Here is a 21,537-nt window from a genome sequence, read left to right as displayed (position 1 = left end):
AAAAAAAAAGGAAATTATGAGAATAAAGTCATAATAATATGAGAATAAAGTCGTAAAATTACGAGAATAAAGTCTTAATATTACGAGAATAAAGTCAAATATTTTGAGAATAAAGTCGTAATATTAAATATATTATTAATATAACTTCACAAGATGCTCAATATTCTTCATTTTAACACAGGGAGAATCACAAGATGCTCAATATTCTTCATTTTAACACAGGGAGAAGATGCTCTTCCTGTTAAGAGTTCTCATAAATTATATTCTCATAATATTACGACTTTATTCTCATAAATTACGACTTTATTCTTGTAATATTACGACTTTATTCTCGTAATATTACGACTTTATTTTCATAAATTACGACTTTATTCTCGTAATATTACGACTTTATTCTCGTAATGTTACGACTTTATTCTATTACGACTTTATTTTCGCAACATTATGACTTTATTCTCGTAATATTACGACTTTATTCTAATAAATTACAACTTTATTCTCGTAATATTACGATTTTATTCTCGTAATATTACGACTTTATTTTCGCAACATTATGACTTTATTCTCATAATATTACGACTTTATTCTCATAAATTACGACTTTATTCTTTTAATATTACGACTTTATTCTCGTAATGTTACGACTTTATTCTATTACGACTTTATTTTCGCAACATTACGACTTTATTCTCATAATATTACGACTTTATTCTCATAAATTACGACTTTATTCTTTTAATATTACGACTTTATTCTCGTAATATTACGACTTTATTCTCGTAATGTTACGACTTTATTCTCGTAATATTACGACTTTATTCTCGTAATATTACGACTTTATTCTATTACGACTTTATTTTCGCAACATTACGACTTTATTCTCATACATTACGACTTTATTCTCGTAATATTACGACTTTATTCTCGTAATGTTACGACTTTATTCTCGTAATTGTACGACTTTATTCTCATTAAATTATGACTTTATTCTCGTAATTTCCAATTTTTTTTTGTCTTAGTTTGGCCCTAATACTCCGTCGTACACAAGCATGCACTTACACACATTTTTTACAGGATTTTTTTTGGACTCCTAAGAACTAATGTGAAAATGTGTTTTTTCACCACTGTGACCAATGAATGTCACGGGCCTCTGATGTCGCTGCACGTGTTCTTTACGTGTTTTATGTTTTGTTTTTTGTTGTTTTTTTTTTTTTTTAAATCACTTGAGGTGTTTTTTCACCAACAACCTCTCGTACTTCAGTCCAATCGACGTGAAACAGGAATAGGATTGAAGTTACCGTCAGGAGCCAATATTGGGCAGAAACACCAAAGAACTAATGTGAACTCCTGAGAATTAACTGGTTTTCTGCATAATTGTGCCATAAAATGTGATCTGATTTCTATCTAAGTGACTTTATCAGACAAAATAAATGTGCTTTACCTGCCAGCAGTACTCGAGTTGGAAAAAAAATAAGGGGGGATGGTGGATTTTATCATATTATTATTATCATTAAATGCAGCCTTCTGTAAGCTTTAAATATCCACTGGGCTTACATCAAATACATCAAAACACAACAATAAAAAACAGTTTTCTGAACTTATCAATATGATTCTGTCCTTCACAGGATAAGTAACATGGATCACTGCAAAAACTCACAATCTTAACAAGAATATTTGTCTTATTTCTAGTTAAAATGTCTCATTTTAGTAAAAAAATCTTATTACACTTATTACACTTAAAACAAGACTCATTATTGGAAAAAACAACAATTTTTCACCTGTTTCAAGTAGATTTTCACTTGAAATAAGTAGAAAAGTCTGCCAGTGGAACCAGATTTTCTTGCTTGTAATAAGAAGATAAATCTTGTCCCAATGGCAGATTTTCCTACTTATTTCAAGTGAAAATTTACTTGAAACAGGTGAAAATTGTCAAATAAGTTATTTTTCTGGTGTTATTTTTCTGGTGATGACTCTAAATATTGAAATAGCAGTAAAACCACATTCATTGATGAAATGACATAAGGGATGGAAAGGGGATGGCAGTTTTAAAGGGGGGATGATTTGGACCGTTTTTATTTCAGGAGGGAATGCCATCCCCCCTCATCCCCCCTCAACTCCAGTACTGCCTGCCAGCAGTTCTGATTTATCTGTTGACAGCACTGATTTTAAAGCAAGAGCTTTTAAAATGTTATTTTCCTGAGTGCCATTCTGTTGATTTGCGTCCACGTTTACCGTACGCTCACATGTTTGTAAAGTCAAGCGTAGCCGAAGTGAATTGTGGGGGATGCAGACGCTGCAGAAGGAGCTGAGCTGAAAGGTAAAGCTCTCGATTTATCGGTCACTCTGCGTCCCCCGCCCTCGGCTGAGGTCACGAGCTGAGCGTAGCTCCTCCTCGGGGAGTTTTCCAGGCCCGGCCCACAGGGAGGAGACCCGGGGAAGACCGAGGACACGGTGGAGGGACTGTGTTTCTCCGCTAGGCTTGAAATCCCCCCAGATGGGTCGGACGAAGGTGCTGGGGAGAGGGAAGTCTTACCCTGCGTTCACACTGAAAGCGTCAAAAATATCCCGACGCCAGCATCTCGCTGCTTGGTGCGTTCACGCTAGGGTTGCCACCCGTCCCGTAAAATACGGAATTGTCCTTTATTTGAGAAGAAAATGTTGCGTCCCGTATTGAACTAATACGGGACACGATTTGTACCGTATTTTCATTAACTTTTACACCATATTCTAGTTGAATTATTGAAATAAATTAACTTTTACACCATATTCTAGTTGAATTATTGAAATAAATTAACTTTTACACCATATTCTAGTTGAATTATTGAAATAAATTAACTTTTACACCATATTCTAGTTGGATTATTGAAATAAATTAACTTTTACACCATATTCTAGTTGAATTATTGAAATAAATTAACTTTACACCATATTCTAGTTGAATTATTGAAATAAATTAACCTTTACACCATATTCTAGTTGAATTATTGAAATAAATTAACTTTACACCATATTCTAGTTGAATTATTGAAATAAATTAACTTTTACACCATATTCTAGTTGAATTATTGAAATAAATTAACGTTTACACCATATTCTAGTTGAATTATTGAAATAAATTAACTTTTACACCATATTCTAGTTGAATTATTGAAATAAATTAACTTTACACCATATTCTAGTTGAATTATTGAAATAAATTAACTTTTACACCATATTCTAGTTGAATTATTGAAATAAATTAACTTTTACACCATTTTCTAGTTGAATTATTGAAATAAATTAACGTTTTCACCATATTCTAGTTAAATTATTGAAATAAATTAACTTTTACACCATTTTCTAGTTGAATTATTGAAATAAATTAACTTTTACACCATATTCTAGTTGAATTATTGAAATAAATTAACTTTTACACCATATTCTAGTTGAATTATTGGAATAAATTAACTTTTACACCATATTCTAGTTGAATTATTGAATTAAGTTAACTTTTACACCATATTCTAGTTGAATTATTGAAATAAGTTAACTTTTACACCATATTCTAGTTGAATTATTGAAATAAATTAACTTTTACACCATATTCTAGTTGAATTATTGAAATAAATTAACTTTTACACCATATTCTAGTTGAATTATTGAAATAAATTAACTTTTACACCATATTCTAGTTGAATTATTGAAATAAATTAACTTTTACACCGTATTCTTCACCTGTAGGCTATATTACATCTGGGCTGATGTTACATACATAGCATAAGAGGATATTTCAGTTGCTAGTATGGTTGTCTGTCTGTACAGTCATGCAAGTTCAGTGCTATTAAAGCACTTTAAACTTTAAATCAAAGCATTTTGTTTTTTCATATAAAAAAAAACACATTTTTATTCAGTTTAGAAGTTTTGGGGCTTTTTTTTTTTGGCTCCTGCGCTACTGAAATCAGGATGTCCCTTATTTCTATTTATGAAAGGTGGCGACCCTAGTTCACGCTGAAAGCGGCATGCACTGTTGACGCCTGCAGTGGGCGGGGCTAAAGCTGCCGTGGGCGGGGCTAAAGCTGCAGTGGGCGGGGCTAAAGCTGCCGTGGGCGGGGCTAAAGCTGCCGTGGGCGGGGCTAAAGCTGCCGTGGGCGGGGCTAAAGCTGCGCTGCAGAACTGGAGGGAACATTGGGAACAGCCTACACATCTTCAGTTTCCCATTTCACCATAGATCACAGTTTGGGACGCCTTCTTTATATTTTAGCGTTATTTCCGCGTAGATAAGAGTGAGTTTGATGCTCCTTTAACAAGTTTGGCCGCGGATCAACATCAACCGCCAGAGCCCACTCCCGGTGAACCATAAATCTGCCTAGATCAGGGGTCGGCAACCCGCGGCTCTTTAGCGCCGCCCTAGTGGCTCCTGGAGCTTTTTCAAAAACGTTTCACCTTTTTTTCCTTTTTTTCCCCTTTTTCTTCTTTTTTGCTTCTTTTTTTCTTCCTTTTTTTCTCTTTCTTTCTCTTTTTTTCCTTTTTTTTCTTTCTTTTCTTGTTTTTTTTTGCTTTTTTCTTCTTTTTTTTCCTTTTTTTCCCCTTTTTCTTCTTTTTTTCTTCCTTTTTTTCTCTTTCTTTTCTCTTTTTTTCTCTTTTTCCTTTTTTTCTTTCTTTTCTTGTTTTTTTTGCTTTTTTCTTCTTTTTTCCTTTTTTTTCCCTTTTTTCTTCTTTTTTTCTTCCTTTTTTTCTCTTTCGTTGTCTTTATTTTCTCTTTTTTTCCTTTTTTTTCTTTATTTTCTTGTTTTTTTTTCTTTTTTCTTCTTTCTTTCCTTTTTTCCACTTTTTTTCTTCCTTTTTCCTTTCCTTTTTAATCTCGACATTTCCACTTTTTTCTCAATATTTGAACTTTTTTCTCGAGATTGTACTTCAACATTAATCTCAACATTTTGACTTTTTTCTCAAAATTTTGACTTTTTTCTCCACATTTTGACTTTTTTTTCGACATTTCTCCTTTCACCGTTTGTCTTCATTCTAAGGTTTATACAAGACTTTTCATTTTTTGCGGCTCCAAACATATTTGTTTTTTGTGTTTTTGGTCCAATATGGCTCTTTCAACATTTTGGGTTGCCGACCCCTGGCCTAAGCTGATTTATGGTTCCGCGTCACACCAACGCAGAGCCGACGGCGTAGGGTACGCGGCGACGCACACCGTACCGCGACCCTACGCCGTCGGCTACGCCGTCGATTTAACGCAGAACCATAATTCAGGCGAAGCTGCAGTCTGTCTGCGCTGATACTGACACACCGGGCCAGAGCGGATTTGGTCATGATGATTAACCTGTGTTTTGTGATTAATAAGCACGGGTTTTAATTACTTTTCGTTGGATCAATGTAGCAAATAAAATCGTTGGGACCATCCAGTTCCTCACCCATCAGATACGTGTTTCACATGAGCAGTTCAGGTAAAAACGGCAGTCAAATCAGAAAAAATGTCAGTTTTCTGGATGAAATATATTAATTCCTGATAAAATAAGTGTGTTAGTGCACAGCTCTGCTCCTGTACGCATGTGAATCAGTGTACATTTGTGAGTACATGAAAGTACAATCTGCATTGAGGGTTCTCGCTTCGGGAATCCCGGTCTGTGATTGGACGACGCCTCGGCGTCGCCGCTGCTCATTTGCATAAAGTTCCGATTTTTCAACTTCAAATTGACGCGCCGCGCCTGTCGCTCCCGCCGCCTCTCGACCCCCGTTTTTCATAGACAACGAATGGCAGCCAGACGCCGTGACGCTTTCAGTGTGAACGCGGGGTTAGCTTCCTTAATCAGTCTACTGCCTCTGTGACCCGACAAAACGGTAGAAGACGGATGGATAGTATGAGAAAAACCCGTCAGAAGCATCACCTGTAGAGTGTTAAGGTAATGATGCTGTGTGTCTGTAGAGTTAGAGTCAATCGGTGTGGTCACATGCACATCTAAATCAAGCTATTGGCAACAATCTAGGATTAAACGGTAGTTTCCCAGAAATCCAAGTAAACATGCGTGAGAAGACAATCGATTATTGAGTGAGGTGCATTCGACTCCCTGGTGCTAGGTGGCGCCACGCACACTTTTGCGTTGGCCTTCTTCCGGTTCCTTCTTTGTTGTTCGTCTTCTTCTTCTCCTATTGTGTTGATATTCTGGCTTTGGCTGTGCTGTCACTTCCAGAAGGAGGAGTCCCGGGGCGGTCCGTAGCTCGGTTAAGCGAGGGGTGCGTAAACATTGCCAGAATAACTCGGATTAGTGTTCGTCTCTGACCCCAAGTACACGACACCAGACAGAGTTCGAGTTCAGCCAAAAAACACGGCGTAGTTTATTGTACAACTAAGGGAGCGGAAAAATCCGAATAACAAAAACCGCCTCTTTAAATGGCAGCGAAAAACTTCTCAACAGGTAATCCACAAAAAGGAAAACAACGCAAAAACTCTCAACAGGTAATCGACTCTAATAATCAGAAAACTCCAAGGGCCTGATTTACTAAGATCCTAAATAAAGAGTACTAAATTGCGTGTGCACTGAAAAAGTTTGCACGTGCTGTTGTTGTGTGGTTTGCGGGTGATCAACTAAGATTGCGTGCGCAATTGATAACAGGTGCAAACCGCAGTATTTAAATGAGGTGTTGCGCGTCTTACGGTTTGCGCCATGGAGAGTCTGGATGGAAATAGATAAAAGCAGGATAGTCGCAAGCGCAAAATGAAATTTGACGAGTTGGAGTTAGAGATATTAGTGGAAGAGGCAAATAAACACATTCATGAACTACAGCAAAGAAATTTAAACATTACCAAAAGAAACGCAATATGGGAGAAAATCTGCGATAGAATAAATGCAGTTGGTAAGACAAAAAGAACGGCAGATGAGGTTAAAAGAAGGTGGCAAGATATAAGGCGAAGAACTAAAGAAAAAGTGGCCTTTAATAAAACTTGTGCAAACATTTTTAAAATAGCATGCAGCAGAATAAAGACTCTCTCTCTGCGTATTCTTTGATTTTGGATGTCGCCTCCTTGCCACAATAACAGCAGCAGCAGATTAGCACCTTCCTTTCAAACGTATTAAATACAGACGCAATCACAATCCCCGCAATTACTTTCAGGCTTGGTAAATCTCATTGCGTGTGGTAAATGAACCTATTTGCATTTTCCCCTCCCAGTATTTAGCGATTTCTGGCGGGTACGCCCCATATTGATTATTCATCAGGGAAAAAGTACTAAATGAATTGCGTGTGCTATTTTGCTCATTTGAGAGGCGCAGTCCTCTTTGCACGCTGTTAGTAGATCAGCTGGCACCTTGGTTTGCGGGTGATGTCAAGTTTGCACACGTTTTTACGCACGCAAACCTTTAGTAAATCAGGCCCCAAGAAACAGTAACCATACAGTCTAACATGACCAGGACGAATTCACGACGAGTTGTTGGCAGTCCCTCTATTTAACTTCCAAAAACAAATGAACTAACGCGCTGCAGCTGAGTGTTCAGAGCGCCGGAGCGCACAGCTCTCTGGTCAGTTCTCCTGGTCTCAGCGCCATCAGGCTGCGGATGAAGCCCGACGGGCTGAGTCAGGCATTTGACGGTCTGGCAGCCGCCACACCTTTGCTTCAAGGGATAAATGTAAATGTTTGTTTTTTTAAATACATTTATGGAATAACTACAAATGCAAATGAGAACAACATGATCGATTTCACTAGTTATTATACACTGCAAAAACTCAAAATCTTAACAAGAATATTTGTCTTATTTCTAGTTAAAATGTAGGGCTGTGCGATTAATCGATTTTAAATCTAAATCGGATTTATTAATCAAAATTGATGTTAAAAAAGGAAAATCGGAAAATGGATTTTCCTTTTTTGCAGCTGGCTGCATTACATACAGAGCTCGTCTAGTCATCTTTGTTTGGTCAAGAAAATTGTAAATGTTGTCACTTTACTAAACTCAAGGAGGATTTACAGTATCTTTCAATTGCACTTCATTCCCAATAGGTAAATTTGTTTGCTATTTTTCTTTAAAAATAAAGATAAAATATTTGAAACAATTTATTCCATTGTCTTTTGTAGTTTTACCAAAAAAATCGAAATCGAAAATCGGGTTTTCAGAGAAAAAAATCGGGATTTTATTTTTGTCCAAAATCGCCCAGCCCTATTAAAATGTGTCATTTTTAGTCTCGTTTTTTTTTTTTAATCTCATTACATTTAAGACAAGACTCAAAAACAACCATTTTCACCTGTTTCAAGTAGATTTTCACTTAAAATAAGTAGAAAAATCTGCCAATGGAACAAGATTTTTCTTGCTTGTAATGAGAAGATAAATCTTGTCCCACTGGCAGATTTTTCTACTTATTTCAAGTGAAAATTTACTTGAAACAGGTGAAAATTGTCAAATAACAAGTTATTTTTCTGGTAATGACTCTTGTTTTAAGTGTAATGAGATTTTTTAACTAAAAATGAGACATTTTAACTAGAAATAAGACAAACATTCCTTTTTTTTGAGTTTTTGCAGTGAGCGAGACTGCATTTGAAAAAGTTCCAATGTTCTTGACCACACAGATAAACTACATAAACTTCTGTGATGAGTATTTGCTGGACGTGTTGATTGATACTCTAGTTAAGTTCTGTGACTCGTAACCTTGCCATACCTTAGTAAGACTGAATTGACGCCACTGGGCTAAGTCCCAACAATTAGGATGCTTTGTCTGGCACTAATAGCTCGATCTCAAGAGCTTCAGGTCTCCTGCGTTCGTTTGACGAGTCGACGTGCACGTTCTCAAAAAGACACTGAGCGCGTACGCGACCTTTGCCGAGATCGCAACCGAAGCAATGTTATAATCTCCAACATCATCCAATGGTGTCATGTAAACTTGTTTGCTGTTCTAATCTGCTACTGCTACTGCCGCTGCTACTAAATATTTAATCACTTTTCCTACTGTTGCTCTGCTTACTGCCCCCTATTGGTCACCGCCGGTACGACACGCTCTCCTTGTGTACTACGCGAGCGACGTTGCAGTTGGTGGTGCAGGAGAACCAACGTGAACGCAAGCGAGTATATCCCAGGCCTTACTTGCACTGAGTGGCAAAACATCAGCAAAAATGGCTGCAACTAGTGGAGAAGACGGGATAGAAGCCGATAATCAGCTTAGATTAAAGACAGTTGGACTTGACAGTGACCCGTACAGTTACCCCAAGAACCAGTGGTCCATGGACATTAATATTTGGTACAGTTACCCCAAGAACCAGTGGTCCATGGACATTAATATTTGGTACAGTTACCAAGAACCAGTGGTCCATGGACATTAATATTTGGTACAGTTACCAAGAACCAGTGGTCCATGGACATTAATATTTGGTACAGTTACCAAGAACCAGTGGTCCATGGACATTAATATTTGGTACAGTTACCAAGAACCAGTGGTCCATGGACATTAATATTTGGTACAGTTACCAAGAACCAGTGGTCCATGGACATTAATATTTGGCCACGAATCCAGTTTCCTGATATTTATATGTACTTAATTTCTACGCCGGGGAAATACACGAAGCAAAGCTTGAAGGCGTACAAAAGTCTTGACGCTTGGTCCGACTTCAAGGCAGGATTTGTTGGTGAAATTAAAGTGATGAGGACACTGAACTTTATGATTTGACCGTTTAACGTTAGCTACCCAAAAATCCAACATTACCTGATACAAAATGGGAACCACAAATCCACGTTTTGGTGCCTGGAATCCAGTTGTTTCTGTGAATTGCAGCGATCCATTTGTCTTTCTTAAGCTTATTTTTCGGCAGTCTGTAAAACGATAACTCCGATTTCTTGCAGAAATCTATGAGTACAGTCGATCGCACAACAGCTCTTTCCCATTTTAGATGTTTTCGATTGCTCAAACTGAACGTTTACGCTGCCACTCAGTCTTTCTGACACTCAGTCTTTCTGCCACTCAGTCTTTCTGCCACTCAGTGGTTTAACCCGCTGTGAAGTCGCATCTCTGACGTCATGCGCATTCCCTCTATTCGACTTTCTGTTAGTGCATGGAAACGTACTGAGTGTCCTGTCACATCTCTTAACTTCTAGTTTCAGCTGGTTAACAGACACCCCGACTTTATAATCTACCATATTTTGGTAAATTTGGGAATTTATTTAAACTTCAATGATGGAAAAATGATCCTTTTCGGGGTTAAACGCAATCAGGCTGCAGTGACACAGCCTAACGCTAGCCGGTGTAGTCGTGTGTTGGGTGAGACTCTGTAACGTACTTAGGTTTCCTGTGTATCTGGAAGGGAGATGCTGTTGCATTGCGAAACGCTGTGAAGCAATTCACCACCAAAACACTTTTAAAAGTAAAACAGTTTAGTCCCTGTAGTTCACAAAAGTCAAACTTCTGCTAACAAGATGAATTCACTTTCATAGAAAGAAATGGCGCCTCACTTGGTGTAGATTGTACTGCAGTAAAATAATCATAACAACGACCATAGGACGATCTCATTAACGCTGGGCTTTGGTGGCAGGTTTCAGCGCCCGAACTACTGTATTTAAACACTGAGGTGACAGTTTTTATGTATGATTTTGCCTTTTTATGGGCATTTGCAGCTTTTTGTCTTTATTTCCCAAAGATTTTCATCTGAGATTTTAAAAATGATTGTTTTGTCACTTTGTCTAAATTGTATTGAGCCCTTGAAAATGGAGGTACTTTGCTTAAAATGCCTCCAATTCCAAAAGTGTCATATTTTTGTGAATGTATTAAAGGTAGGGTAAGCAATTCTAAGTGATTTCTAACCTAGGACGCCTTTTGTCACATTTACAGTCTTCATACACATTGCTGATTCTGTAAATCTGTCACTTTGCTCCAGCCATTCACCACATGACTACCTTGTTCTCCGTTTTGTTGATGTTTTATTGCAACAGCAACAAAAGTGACATTACCCAGAAATTGCTCATCCTGCCTTTAATTTAAAACTGAAGGTCTACAGTTTGATCACATGTTCATTTCAAATCCATTGCAGTGGTGTATAAAGGTAAACTCATTAAAATACAAAAAAATTCTGTCTCTGTCAGAATACTTCTAGACCAGGGGTCGGCATCCCGCGGCTCTTTAGCGCCGCCCTAGTGGCTCCTGGAGCTTTTTCAAAAATGTTTGACCTTTTTTTCCTTTTTTTCTTCTTTTTTTCCCTTTTTTCTTGTTTTTTTCTTCCTTTTTATTCTCTTTTTTTCTCTTTATTTTCTCTTTTTTTTCTTGTTTTTTTTCTTTTTACTTTTTTCCTTTTTTTCTTCCTTTTTCCTTTCCTTTTTAATTGAAATTTTGACTTTTTTCTCAACATTTACAATTTTTTCTCGAGATTTCGACTTATTTCTCAACATTTACACTTTTTTTTCGAGATTGTACCTCAACATTAATCTCGACATTTTGACTTTTTTCTCGAAATTTTGACTTTTTTCTCAACATTTCGCCTTTTTCTCGACATTTTGACTTTTTCTCGGCATTTCTCCTTTCACCATTTACCTTCATTCTAAGGCTTATAAGACTAATTTTTTTGCGGCTCCAGACATATTAGTTTTTTGTGTTTTTGGTCCAATATGGCTCTTTCAACATTTTGGGTTGCCGACCCCTGCTCTAGACCTAACTGTAAATGGTTTGGGAGATCTTTTAACTTAGAATCTTTTGCTGTTTTATAGTGATATTTATTTTTGAGTAATACAGCAGAAGACCCTTATTTGATGTGTTGTAATACAACCTACACAAGTCCATGTTGTTTGAAAAAAATATACGCTTGACATGTGCCAATTTTGTGAAATAAAGTGTTGGATTTTTTTTACCTCCTCAATACCCCCCCTTAAGTGAATATTGGATGAAAACAAATGATATGTTGTTTTTACTATAGAGTTTGCTTTTTCAGTCTCATTACTTTTGACTATTTGACATACTCTCACTATTTCTACTGGTTTATGTTAATGTTACATTTTTATTTTGTCAAAATGAGCAAATATAATTCACGGCCACTTTACAAAAAATATAAATTTATACTATATCCATTGCACTTGTACCACACTGTATACCGCTGCAGTAACAACAACTCTGTCTCCAATGGAAAACTCATCAGATGTAGTTTGTCCTTTCAAGGTGCATCCACTAACGGATACAGCAGGGTGCACACGTTTATACAAGTGTGGTAAATGAAAAAAATAATTATCAGTTCACTTTGGCCAATGCTGTACAGTAAAGGAACTGACATCATGGACATATTTGTACATACATTTGAGAAACATTCCAATAAACAGTCCAAAGAAATGCTTAATTGAAGCTTATTAATTAATGTTTGTATCTTAACACTTTAATGTGTGGAAATAAACATGTTTTGAACATGACCCGTGGCTTTTTTGTGCACATTTATGTTATATATTGTATGCAGTACTCGAGTTGAGGGGGGATGAGGGGGGATGGCATCCCCCCTGAAATAAAAACGGTCCAAATCATCCCCCCTTTCCATCCCTTATGTCATTTCATCAATGAATGTGCTGTTTCAACATTTAGAGTCATTACCAGAAAAATAATTTATTTGACAATTTTCACCTGTTTCAAGTAAATTTTCACTTGAAACAAGTAGAAAAATCTGCCAATTGGACAAGATTTATCTTCTCATTACAAGCAATAAAATCTTGTTCCACATGCAGATTTTTCTACTTATTTCAAGTGAAAATCTACTTGAAACAGGTGAAAATTGTTATTTTTTCCAGTGATGAGTCTTGTTTTAAGTGTAATGAGATTTTTTTTACTAAAATGAGACATTTTAACTAGAAATAAGACAAATATTCTTGTAAAGATTTTGAGTTTTTGCAGTGATCCATTTTACTTATCCTGTGAAGGACAGAGTCATATTGATAAGTTCAGAAAACTGTTTTTTATTGTTGTGTTTTGATGTATTTGATGTAAGCCCAGTGGATATTTAAAGCTTACAGAAGGCTGCATTTAACTGCTGCTATGTCATTCCTGCAGTATTTCTGCAGGTGTTTTGGTCACTGCTATTATTTGTAATATATTATATTATTTGTAATCAGCACAAATTATCTGTCCCCATATGATAAAATCCACCATCCCCCCTGATTTTTTTTTACAACTCGAGTACTGATTGTATGTACTTATTTATGAAGATGGAGCATGGAATATTTGACATGGGGTCTCTTTCAGACAAAAATGTCAGGTTTGAAATATTTTTTTGGGCATAAATGTCAGGTTTGAAGTATTTTTTTTTTTTTTCTTGAATAATTTCGTAATTTTCTTTGTAAGTGAATGCATGATGTTAAAGGAAAACTTTTTTGCAGGGACAAATCATCATATTTTCTATGGGCAACAACAAAGTCATGCCGGTCATGGTTACATACGTTTTACGTGTGTCTTTGTGCAAACGTGTTGAAATGTTTAGAGGAGGAAAAGGACGAGGTCCCACCGAGATTTGAACTCGGATCGCTGGATTCAAAGTCCAGAGTGCTAACCATTACACCATGGGACCGGGTCGTGGATATGGGCGGACTCGTTCACAGATATAACAGCGATCACGCATTAACGTAGAGTTTAACTTTTAGTGATTGATGACATAAAAGCAGAATAAAATATTCCCCGCTGTAGTTTTGGCCGAAAAAAGCTAGAAAATATGTTATTTCCTTAAAGGATAGCTTAGCATACACGTTCGCCACTGACGGGTTATTTACTCATTTTAACCATTTTCACAATTACAAACAATAGATGGATTAAATTTGGACGTGATTAAAACATCAAAAGTGAGCTTTTAAAACGAGAAATATTACTAAACCGTGTGTTTTTGTGGTGACGTCGACGTCATACTAGACGGCCGTTAAGCTTCGGTCCTGTTGCAAAAGTTAACTTTATACGTTTGTAATTAACCAAAGAAGGTTTTGGTTGCTACAAAAGCAATATAATACTGGACACAATACATTAATTAGGTTTATTTTTAAATCGACATTCATAGTTTCTTAATGTGATGTCACTTTTGTGGTCGTTTTGTGGGGGTGTAATTACACTCGCAGCCACCAGGGGGCAGCAGAGACTCAAACACTGTTTACTACAACTGCTGGCAAAGGAAAAGTACAAATATATGAACTCTTGACCCTAATAAAGTGGCTCTGTTATGCTGCTTCTTTGATACATGAGTGGATGTCTAACTTTATATTAGTAGAAAAAAGCTGTGCAAGTCATCCATGTTCATTATGAAGACATTCTTACATGTTGTGAAAACTTCTACATCAATTAAGGCAAGAGAAATATGGAATAGTTGTGACAACGACCTAAAAATGTGCAGTTCTATCTTTAAGTTTAAGAAAATGTTTAAAGAAAATATTGTAAATAAATATAAAACACTATAACTATAAAGTATATAATAATTGTAAAAGTAATAATGACCTTAAACTAGCAAATTCAATAAAAGCATACAAGATATTATTCAAAGCAAAGGTAATGGACACATATATAGAAACACAATAAGCAAACAAAGAAGAATGCACACATGTATGAGATAAAATGACAACTTACATTGGTTTTGCCGGTTTCTTTACCATCTTTTCACTGTTTCATCTTTTCTGTTTTCAGAGCTATCATTATTATTATTACTGTCATATTATTGCTATTATTATTATTATTATTATTATTACTATTATTATTATCATCATCATCATTATTGTTATTATTATTATTATTATTATTATTGTTATTATTATTATTATTATTATTACTATTACTATTATTATTATTTTGTGTAGACTTATGATACTTCATTTGTTTTTTTTGTTTTTTGTATACACTTTGTATACTTTGTATTCAGTTAAAAGGTGGGCAAGATAAGCTTTATGCTTCAAGCCCAGACCTTTTCGGTCAAATAATCACAATGTTGACCAGGGAAAAACCTGTGTTATCTTGTTTGCTGATTTTTTTTTGTGATTGACCGAAATAAATAAATATTAACTAACTATTAACTAAGTATATATGATCAAAAACATTCTAGAATGTGAAACGTCAATTTTATATTTTGTCTTATTTATTTTTTGTCTTCTTTATGTTTGTTTCCACGGAGTAATGCTAATGTTTCATATTTAAGCTGATCACAAGATAAAAAGGGTATAAGCTACGGCTTCAGCTACACCTTTTCGACAAAAGCAATGTTTATTTTACTTTTCATTTTGTTTTGTAAAAAACGTGTACAAGACCGAAATAAAGATAATTCATTCATTCAATCTTTTTTGGCTCAACTGATGGAAAAACAAATCCACATTTATATTCACGTAGCTGTTTTAAAGCAGTTGTTTTTATTATTTGGGTGTCCCATCCCCTTACTTAGACTCTTAATATTGATATTTTATGTTGATCAATACGCTGGCTTGCCTTGTATGTAGAGCTGGTAGAGGAGCCAAAAATTGTACTCAAGTAAAAATACTGTTACTTCAGAATAATATGAATCAAGTAGAAGTAAAAAGTAGTCATCCAAATAATTACTTGAGTAAAAGTAAAAAAGTACTTGTTAAAAAAAACTACTCAAGTACTGAGTAACTGTTGAGTAACGTCTGATTTATTTTTTTAACACAACCATTCAAACAGACAAAAGTACAAAATAATCATCTTCAGGCAAATTAAATCAATAAAATAATAAAATAAATTAAAATTAATAAAAAATAAAAACAGCCAAATAAAGTAAATTCAAGTACTTTAATACATAATAAAATAAATAAATAATAATAGAATAAAAAAATAAATTAAGCACAAGTAGCACAAAATTTCCAGCCTTTGTACTTTTCTTTTTTAACCAGGCAGAACTAGAACAAACATGAACTCATAGAAACTCTGTGTGTGTTTGAGTCTGTGTAAATGTGACAAAACATGCAAAAACAAACATTTTTACCAAAGAATCACCCAGTGATGTCATGAGATTGACGCGTACGTGGATAAAAGGGATAAAAGAAAAGTAACAGCTCAACGTAGCCTAATGTAGCGGAGTAAGAGGAACAGTTTCTTCTTCACAAATCTACTCAAGTAAAAGTAAAAAGTATAGTGATTCAAAACTACTCCTAAAAGTACAACATTTCCCAAAACTTACTCAAGTAAATGTAACGGAGTAAATGTAACTCGTTACTACCACCTCTGATTGTAGGCATATGACTTTCAAGTGATCAAAAATCCTCACTGTCAACAGAGGTGGTAGTAATGAGTTACATTTACTCTGTTACATTTACTTGAGTAAGTTTTGGGAAATTTTGTATTTTTAGGAGTAGTTTTGAATCACTGTACTTTTTACTTTTACTTGAGTAGATTTGTGAAGAAGAAACTGTTCCTCTTACTCCGCTACATTAGGCTACGTTGAGCTGTTACTTTTCTTTTATCCCTTTTATCCGCGTACGCGTCAATCTCATGACATCACTGGGTGATTCTTTGGGAAAAATGTTTGTTTTTGCATGTTTTGTCACATTTACACAGACTCAAACACACACAGAGTTTCTATGAGTTCATGGGCTTGTTCTAGTTCTGCCTGGTTAAAAAAGATGAATTAATTTTTTTATTCTGTTATTATTTTATTTATTTTATTATTTACTAAAGTACTTGAATTTACTTTAAGATTATTTTAATTTAAGCTATTTTTTATTAATTTTAATTTATTTTATTATTTTATTGATTTAATTTACCTGAAGATGATTATTTTGTACTTTTGTCTGTTTGAATGGTTGTGTTAAAAAAATAAATCAGACGTTACTCAACAGTTACTCAGTACTTGAGTAGTTTTTTCACCAAGTACTTTTTTTACTTTTCCTCAAGTAATTATTTGGATGACTACTTTTTACTTCTACTTGAGTCATATTATTCTGAAATAACAGTACTTTTACTTGAGTACAATTTTTGGCTACTCTACCCACCTCTGACTGTCAACCATGATGGAGAATACGGTACATCCGTATCTACATGTTTTCATGACTCGTGCCCCTATTGTTACTAATATTTGTTATCTAACCAAAGCTAAGTGTAAATTTCATGGGCCTTTAGCAGAGGGACTTGCAAACCCCGGGGGGAGTGATTTGGTCTCGGCCCTGCCGTGATGTCCTGGGTAATTACTGATAATTACTGAGTGCAGTGGATCAGCCGGCCTGTCCCATATCTCCCCGTTCACTGGCTGCTGCTGCAGGGAGCGTACTTTAACCTGATGTCCCACAGATTAGGCTTTTACTAACAGCTTGAAGCACGCACGCCCAGCTCTGTCATTACAATCCCGGACATTGTGGGGGAGATCCCTCCCGCTTGACCGGCCAACCCCTTCGGCCGCTTCGCAGACCAACGTACATGCGTGTGCAGGGGCGAAAATCCCGTTTCATAGTTGGGGGGGACAATAAACAGTAAAATTTTAGAGAATAAATCCAGGGGGGGACAAGAAATAAAAGTTTTAGCCTTCCTTTAATACAGCATTTTGACATTTTCAACTCTATCTCGCAAACAGGCAGAAGACCTTTCTTAGAGTAATACAAAACAATGGTATTAGGTGGAAGGTGCAATAATACAGCACATCTGACATAATACACTGCAAAAACCCACAATCTTAACAAGAATATTTGTCTTATTTCTAGTTAAAATGTCTCATTTTTAGTTAAAAAAAATCTCATTACACTTAAAACAAGACTCATCACTGGAAAAAAACAACAATTTTCACCTGTTTCAAGTAGATTTTCACTTAAAATAAGTAGAAAAATCTGCCAGTGGAACAAGATTGTTTTGCTTGTAATAAGAAGATAAATCTTGTCGCACTGGCAGATTTTTCTACTTATTTCAAGTGAAAATTTACTTGAAACAGGTGAAAATTGTCAAATAAGTTATTTTTCTGGTGATGACTCTTTTTTTTTAAGTGTAATGAGATTTTACTGTTTATTATTATTTTCGATTTCGGTTTCGGCCACAAATTTTCATTTTGGTGCATCACTACTAAATACTACTGCATTGTTCCAAAATTATTAATTCTGTCTCAAATTATTCTAGGGGGGGACAGCTTTACTAATGGGGGGGACTTGTCCCCCCTGTCCCCCCCGGGATCTTCGCCCCTGTGCGTGTGCACACATGATGAGGCTCGTGCAGGATGCGTGGACACATGCTCACAATTACCAGGGAAATCAATTCGTTGCTGGACTTTGGATGACAAGTATAGGGTGTCATTACCGCTTTAAATCATACCTCTGTGTAATGAAAGTAGGTCACGTACGCTGGAAAAAATACTATACGACTATTTGTTTTCGGTCAAACTACCAGGGAGCGGCTTTGCCGTTTACATGCTGTATTCACTCTACGAAAACAATCCATCCCAATGAGAACCCGCAACCCCGGGCCGATAAGAAAGACTTATGCAATAGTCGTCGTAAAGGTTACAAGAGAATATTATTATTAAATCTTTATTTCAGACCCAAGGGGATCCATATCAACATAAAAGCAGAATAAGGAAGTAAGGAGGAATACTGAAGACCCCGGATTTATTTTCTCTTCTGCTCCTTTCCTTACTCCCTTTCCTACTTCCTTCCTTCTTTTCTCCTTTTTCCTTACTTCCTTCTTTCCTTCTTTCCATCTTTTCTCCTTTCCTTACTCCCTTTCCTACTTCCTTATTCCCTTCCTTCCTTCCTTCCTTCCTTCCTTCCTTCCTTCCTTCCTTCCTTCTTTTCTCCTTTCTTCCTTACTTCCTTACTTCCTTCTTTCCTTCGTTCCATCTTTTCTCCCTTCCTTATTCCCTTTCCTACTTCCTTACTCTCTTCCTTACTCTCTTCCTTCCTTCCTTCCTTCCTTCCTTCCTTCCTTCCTTCCTTCCTTCCTTCCTTCCTTCCTTCCTTCCTTCCTTCTTTCCTTCCTTCCTTCTTTTCCTCCTTTCTACCTTACTTCCTTCTTTCCTTCCTTCCATCTTTTCTCCCTTCCTTACTCCCTTTCCTACTTCCTTACTCTCTTCCTTCCTTCCTTCCTTCCTTCCTTCCTTCCTTCCTTCCTTCCTTCCTTCCTTCCTTCTTTTCTCCTTTGTACCTTACTTCCTTCTTTCCTTCCTTCCATCTTTTCTCCCTTCCTTACTCCCTTTCCTACTTCCTTCCTTCTTTTCTCCTTTCTTCCTTCCTTCCTTCCTTCCTTCCTTCCTTCCTTCCTTCCTTCCATCTTTTCTCCCTTCCTCCCTTCCATCTTTTCTCCTTCCTTAGTCCCCTTTCCTACTTCCTTCCTTCTTTTCTCCTTTTTTCCTTACTTCCTTCTTTCCATCTTTTCTCCCTTCCTTACTCCCTTTCCTACTTCCTTACTCCCTTCCTTCCTTCCTTCTTCTTCTCCTTTCTTCCTTACTTCCTTCTTTCCTTCGTTCCATCTTTTCTCCCTTCCTTACTCCCCTTTCCTACTTCCTTACTCCCTTCCTTCCTTCCTTCTTTTCTCCTTACTTCCTTCTTTCCTTCTTTCCATCTTTTCTCCCTTCCTTACTCCCTTTCCTACTTCCTTACTCCCTTCCTTCCTTTCTTCTTTTCTCCTTTTTCCTTACTTCCTTCTTTCCTTCTTTCCATCTTTTCTCCCTTCCTTACTCCCTTTCCTACTTCCTTCCTTCTTTTCTCCTTTTTCCTTACTCCCTTCTTTCCTTCTTTCCTTCTTTTCTCCCTTCCTTACTCCCTTTCCTACTTCCTTACCTCCTTCCTGTTTGGAACCCGGTCAACAAGCGGACCCGGGCCGATAAGAAAGACTTATGCAATAGTCGTCGTAAAGGTAACAAGAGAATACTGAAGACCCCGGATTTATTTCCTCTTCTGCACCTGTGACACCGTTCTTCCTTTTAATGTTTCCTATCACTCCTTTTTCAGTAATATTCACCCTTTTTTCTTCTATTTACATAGTCCGGTCGTCTTTACTGCCGTTTATTTAGGACGTACGAACCCACTGCTGTGACATTTCCTTCTTGGGATAAATAAAGCCTATCTTATCTTCGATCAGGTGACATTTACACACTGGTTTAGTATAATGTTCTCAGAACCTGACCTGCGAGTTGTCGCAACAGATCACCGGGCAGCCGTTGACTGGGAGCCAGTGGATTTACCTTTGGCCCAGTTTGAGATTGTGTTGACTTAAATCAGTTAGCAGGACGAGCATTAGAGCTCTCCGCAGCTCAAGGTGGCTCAGAGCATTTATCTGCTTTTAGCTCTGTGTCGTCGATAGATATTCAATGCAACAGAAATTTGCATAACTGCTTCTGTTCAAAACCTCGTCAGGGGTTATTATTTTAACCCTCGTGCTGTCTTTGGGTCAAAATGACCCGATTCTTCTTTCCTTCTTCCTCCTGCTCTCTCTTTCCTTCTTCCTTTCCTCTTTTCCTCCTTTTTTACCCTCCTTTACTCCTTTTTCTTCCTACCTCCCTTTCATCATTAGTTTCTTTATTACCTTCTTTCCATTTCTCCCTACTTCCCTCCCTTCTTTCTTTCCTTTTCTCCATTCTTTCCTTTCTTTCTCACCCTTCCTTCCATCTTTTCTCCCTTCCTTCCTTCTTTCCTCCTGCTCTCTCCTTCCTTCCTTCCTTCCTTCTTTTCCTCCTTTCTACCTTACTTCCTTCTTTCTTACTTCCATCTTTTCTCCCTTCCTTCCTTCCTTACTTCCTTCCTTCCTTCTTTCCTCCTGCTCTCTCCTTCCTTCTCCCTTCCTCTTTTCTCCCTTCCTTCCCTTCCTTCCTTACTTCCTTGTTTCCTCCCTTCCATCTTTTCTCCCTTCCTTCCTTCCTTCCTTACTCCCTTCCTTCCTTCCTTCCTTCCTTCCTTCTTTCCTCCTGCTCTCTCCTTCCTTCTCCCTTCCTCTTTTCTACTTCCTTCCTTCTTTCCTCCTGCTCTCTCCTTCCTTCCTTCCTTCCTTCTTTTCTCCTTTCTACCTTACTTCCTTCTTTCCTTACTTCCATCTTTTCTCCCTTCCTTACTCCTTTCCTACTTCCTTCTTTGCTCCTTTCTTCCTTCTTTCCTTCCTTCCCTCCTTCCTTCATTCCTTCCTTCCTTCCTTCTTTCCTTCCTTCCATCTTTTCTCCCTTCCTTACTACCTTTCCTACTTCATTCTTTCTTTTCTCCTTCCTTCCTTCCTTCCTTCCTTCCTTCCTTCCTTCCTTCCTTCCTTCCTTCCTTCCTTCCTTCCTTCTTTCCTCCCTTCCATCTTTTCTCCCTTCCTTACTCCCTTCCTTCCGTCCTTCCTTCCTTCTTCCTTCCTTCCTTCCTTCCTTCCTTCTCTTTCCTCTGCTTCCATCTTTTCTCCCTTCCTTACTCCCTTTCCTACTTCCTTCCTTCTTTTCTCCTTCCTTCCTTCCTTCCTTCCTTCCTTCTTTCCTTCCTTCCATCTTTTCCCCCCTTCCTTACTCCCTTCCTACTTCCTTCCTTCTTTTCTCCTTCCTTCCTTCCTTCCTTCCTTCCTTCCTTCCTTCCTTCCTTCCTTCCTTCCTTCCTTCCTTCCTTCCTTCCTTCCTTCTTTCCTTCCTTCCATCTTTTCCCCCCTTCCTTACTCCCTTTCCTACTTCCTTCCTTCTTTTCTTCCTTCCTTCCTTCCCTT

The 21,537-nt window shown here is 37.0% G+C and overlaps 1 non-coding gene across 1 annotated transcript; it reads right to left on the bottom strand.

Moving 5' to 3' along the window:
- Positions 1-13,414: 13,414 nt before the first annotated feature.
- On the bottom strand, positions 13,415-13,486 carry trnaq-uug (transfer RNA glutamine (anticodon UUG)). The gene has a single exon. It is a non-coding gene; the product is annotated as a tRNA-Gln (tRNA).
- Positions 13,487-21,537: the final 8,051 nt, after the last annotated feature.

The sequence above is a fragment of the Cololabis saira genome, chromosome 12 (genome assembly GCF_033807715.1).
Source record: "Cololabis saira isolate AMF1-May2022 chromosome 12, fColSai1.1, whole genome shotgun sequence".
Taxonomy (NCBI): Eukaryota; Metazoa; Chordata; class Actinopteri; order Beloniformes; family Belonidae; genus Cololabis; species Cololabis saira.
The sequence above is the reverse complement of the archived record's forward strand: the minus strand, read 5'-3'. Positions and strand labels throughout refer to the sequence as shown.